This window comes from Quercus lobata, chromosome 2 (genome assembly GCF_001633185.2).
Source record: "Quercus lobata isolate SW786 chromosome 2, ValleyOak3.0 Primary Assembly, whole genome shotgun sequence".
Taxonomy (NCBI): domain Eukaryota; kingdom Viridiplantae; phylum Streptophyta; class Magnoliopsida; order Fagales; family Fagaceae; genus Quercus; species Quercus lobata.
In genome coordinates this window covers 87,168,891-87,173,842 of record NC_044905.1, presented here as the reverse complement: position 1 = coordinate 87,173,842, position 4,952 = coordinate 87,168,891, and the positions used below count along the sequence as shown (strand labels likewise).

Sequence of the window (4,952 nt, the reverse complement as noted above, 5' to 3'; positions counted from 1 at the left end):
CCCTAGCCTAGAGAGCGAGACTTAGTTTTCCTATCTCTGTCTGGTTGGAGTCCTATCCAACTGACATTGCAACTTTTGTATTTGCTGATTTTCAGTCTTTGATCAATTAAAGTCATCAGTTCTTTCTCAAAAAAAAAAAAAAAAAAAAAAAAAGAAGTATGCAAAGTTACCAAAATACCTTCGCCTTCAAATTGCCTTGCCACACCTTTTTTTTTTTGGTTAAAACTTGTAACAAAATTGCGTTTTTTAATTATCATGCTGTAACTTGTAATATAACAGCATTTTCATCAAGCTCATTAAATGGATTGGGATAACAAAGCATATATAAAAAAGTGTACACGGTTTCACTTTTTTTTTTTTTTTTTTTTGGCCCTAGAAACATATGCGATTTCACATGAAATCATGAAACACTATGACGACTAATCTATATATATATATATATATATATAAAACCGAAACTTTTGAAGCTCTCACAAATTTCCACGTCAGCACAGTATTAAAAAAAAACATAAAATTAAAAGCCAACTATCTCTCAAACAAAAAACCCTAAAAGTCTAAAAGCAACCGTGCTCTCTGCCTCTCCAAGCCGTTCTCTCTGTATCCCTGATGACCATAGCCATCTCTCCCACCCATAACTGAGCCGTTACCCATCATATCCATCACAAAATCTCCAATGTCGCAGGCCAAGTTAAGCAAGTGAGATGGTCTTAATATCATGTATCTAATCTTTCCCTCTCTCTTTCTCTTTCTCTTTCTCTTTCTAAATATTTGTTTTTTAATGTTCATTGGCTTTGCTTCTTTTTGTTGATTCCTTAATTGAATTACTATTGTTGCTTAAGTAATATTTTGATTTTTTATTCAGTTCTTTCACAAATACTATTGTTGGGTATTGTTAGGGTTTTTTTTTTTTTTTTGATTTAATTTTGTGAATTCTTATCTGGATTCATGTGGCTACCACTTAGAAACTTGATTTTAGTGAGTTTCTCTGTAGGCGTTGATTTGTAAGCCTTTTAATTCTTGATGCAAATTTGAAATTCATAAGGAATTTTAAATTCTGATTCTTTGGGATTGTGTATTTGAAATTTTAGTAGAAACAAAGCTATGGGTTTGAATTTTGTATGATTCATATGTCAGATATTGGGATTGGTATTGACGGTGAGATAGGTTTGTAATTACTTATTGTTTATATGCATTGCTGACTTTTTGTTTTCTTCTTATCGTTTTTCCGTTTTTTGTTTTCTCTTTTCCCTCTATGAGAAGAAACCCATTGAAGGTTAAGAAGAAAGAACAGAGTAGCCTTGCACCATCGGTCTGCCAGTAAAATCACTATGGTAAATTGATTTCTTTTATTGTTCCCTTTCATTGTTTACTGTCACGCTACTGTTATTGCTCAATCTCTTCTTCACTAACATTGTTGACTTTTTGTTTTCTTCTTTTCATTTTTCTATTTTATGCTTTCTCTTTTCTCTCTGCGAAAAGAAACCCAACGAAGGTTAAGGAGAAAGAACAGAGTAGCCTTGCACCACTGGTCTGCTAGCAAAATCACTACAGTAAATTGATTTCTTTCATTGTTCCCTTTCATTGTTTACTGTCACACTACTGTTATTGCTCAATCTATTCTTCACTGTCACGCTACTGTCTTTTTGGCTCCTTCCACTAATTTGATAGAAATATTGTTTTTCCATTGTATGTTTTGATTTAGACAACTTTAGTCAATTTTCCAAATTACACCACATTTGCTTTGGCGACATAAAAAAAAATGTTAGACATTTTGGTGAGGAATAAGAAACCCATGGAAGAGTTGGGTTTCTGGCTTTAAATTATTCATGACAGAATTTGATTAGTTATGTAGTTCCATATATTTAATACTCCTCAATTTGTTTGTTCTGCCTGTTTGTTGTGTTATTTGTTGCATTACAGGAACTGTCAATTTGTCAATAGGATGTGTATTTCTGTTTTTATTATTATTATTTTTTTAATAATAACAAACGTTAATAACTAAGACATTGAAATTTTGTGCACACCATGTGTTTGACAAAATGCCTTACTTACTCTTGCATTAGTTTATAGCCACTTTATGGTTTGTGACTCTTGGTTTTAGTTGTTATTGGTAATTGACTAATTTTTGTTATGTATCAATCATAAGTCATGATGATATGAAAAATGAGTAGAATTTATTTAATTCAGCAACCTACTTATTTTAAGAAAAGTGTTAATGTAATTTAAAAGTTTCACTTATTAGGCCAAGAGCAACAGCTTTTGTATTTAAATTTTTTGAGATTAGTGTAGAGCATTTCAGTTAAAAAGAAGCTTGGATCTGTCACAAGCCAAAAAATATATTAATACATCAATAAAAAAACTTTGGCTAAAAGAAGCTTTTGTGTTTTGATTTTCCTAATTGTAAAAAATGGCTCTATCATAACTAAACAACCATATCTTATAACAAATTGATGACATTTACTTGAATCTTATTTGTTCATGAAGGTAGTAAATAATTAACTTTCTCTGTGATCATACTTGTGTTTTTTCTTAAATGGAGGAGGAACATTATAAAATGCAAAAAAAAGTGAACATGCAGTGCATGATATTGCTCCAATATTTATGTTGACCCTAAATAATTAGGAGTTAAGTCTTAATTTTGGAACCTAAGAACCTGTTGTTGATGAGAAAAATAAACTAAAGAATTTGATGCTTGTGACCCTAAATAATTATGTACCTCTCTTTCTTAATTTCTTTATAATTATTACTATAGCATTCATCTGATTGAAAAAACATAGTTTAGCTTAAGATTGTCTAATATTCATTCTTTTGATATTTGGGTGTCAATGAACAATTAGATTCTTGGACTGCACAAGATGCAGCTATTGTTAATGATACACCATATACTGAATATTTGCTTTCTACATACACTATAGTCTGTGAGATCATATTAATAGCAATTTCATTCTCTAATTCATTATAAACTATGTATGTGAATGTGAGGTCATACCTTGGAAATTTTTATTGATTTTTTTACCATTGGTTATGAGATTGATATTGAACTTGGACTTGGTTCTACCCATTTGGTATATAATTTTAGAAGATAATTTCAAGCTTTGTGAATGAGGGGTTGGGAAACTGTGAAGTGGATATGATTTGATTATGATTTATTTCATGGCGTGATTATGAATTTTAGTGTGATTTAAAGGTGGCTTGGTGTTTTTCAATATATTATTGGAAATGAATTGTGAGTCTACAATTGTAAAGTCTCATTACATTAGAGTTTTGCTGATTTGATAGGGCATTTTGTGGTGGCATTGGTATTGAACATTGAATTTTGATATTCTTCTTGAGTTTTAATTTCGTGTTCTTTTTGAGTATTTTCAGTTTAGTTGGATTTGAAGTTTCATAGGAAGGATTTTGTCTAGGCTTCAACAAAAAATGATTTCATGATAGTGGGACCAATAATTTTATTTTTGGAAGAACAGTGGGCCCATTTTTATTTAATTTTATTAAATTTTCTTGAATTATTTGAACATTTACCCCAAAAAAAGCTCTTTAATTTTGCCTCTTCCTCATTTAATTTACATAGACAATTGTTTTTCTTGGGCTGAATGAATTGTTTACTCTATTAAGGTTACAACTAAGACATTATATAGCACTTACATCCATTCAAACAAACACGTAAAGCTGTACATTGAGGTCTATACAAATAAGACAAAGACAAACGACCATGTCAATTAACATCAATCACTCACACATGAACCATTTTTCTTTTTTCCTTGCTTTACCCTCTTTTTCTATTTGCTGAGATAGAGTAAATTTGTGGTTTGGTAAGAGTACTTGCAGCACACAAATGATAATTACTATAGTTCACAATCGAATGAGTTTTATTATAGCTCACAAATGAGTGTTTTTTGGAACATGCAACTCCTACTGCTAACGGTTTGAAGCCATGTCATATCTGTAATGTAGTAAAGATAAATAGCAAATGAGTGTTCCCAAGTAGATCAAAGATGACTTTTGTTTATCATGTGGAACTAACAAAAATGTGAAAACCATAAATGCAGGGTCCTAAACTGATCATTAACATATTAAAGGGAACATCAATAGTTAAGGCCACCATATGCCAGTCAAGTCTTCACAGTTTTGCTTTTGTTGGAGGATTATTAGCAAGTCCACAAAATCAGGTAAAGGTAAAGTCAAAGGAATAGAAGTGAGCACACCAAATGAACATACATGGATTTGGGTGTACATGGCATATGATTTAAGAAATTGTATATTAATTGCATACATAATGCTACCTTCAGCAAAATTAATCAAATAATGTAGTATGAAGTCCCATAAAATTGTGCCACTTCTTTTCTTAGGTTATTATAAGCAAGATTCCAACCATTGCCATTGCATAATTTTTATTTTATTAATCAGTCAGATGCAAGACCCTAATTGATAGTTTAAATTTTAAAATTAAAACAAAATAACATATTCAGTGACTATTATGAAGCAATAAAGGAAGAAGATACAAAAAACACTTTAAAGTTTTTTTTCTCAATTTATTTGAAATATTGATTAAGTAGTTCTTTAAATTTGTGTTTCATACATTTTATGGATAGTTGAGGATATTAAAGATTTAATTCTTCATTTTATTTTAAACTTAAATTTGTGTTTCATACATTTCTATTTCATTAAATTTATACACAATAGCTTTCCTGTGCATCACACGGGTTAGCGACTAGTGACATTAAAAACTAAACTATGACATAATTACTAAAATGCAAATTAAACCCTCAAAGTCTAGAGTAATTTTGGTTTTGGTTTTTGATATTTAAAATTTTAGATTTTGAAACCTAAAGTTTGTCAATTTTTTTCTCTTAATGTTATACTTTCATCCATTCTGTAAGTGATGTTACCATTAAATGACACTTAAGCTATAAATAACTTTGTTTCAATATGTTAAAACTTATATCATTTTG

At 30.1% G+C, this 4,952-nt stretch overlaps 1 long non-coding RNA gene across 1 annotated transcript; it reads left to right on the top strand.

Moving 5' to 3' along the window:
- Positions 1 to 579: 579 nt before the first annotated feature.
- On the top strand, positions 580 to 4,328 carry LOC115956758. Its single transcript, XR_004084306.1, has 4 exons — positions 580 to 717; positions 1,261 to 1,331; positions 1,480 to 1,550; positions 4,050 to 4,328. It is a non-coding gene; the product is annotated as an uncharacterized LOC115956758 (long non-coding RNA).
- The last annotated feature ends 624 nt before the right edge of the window (positions 4,329 to 4,952 follow it).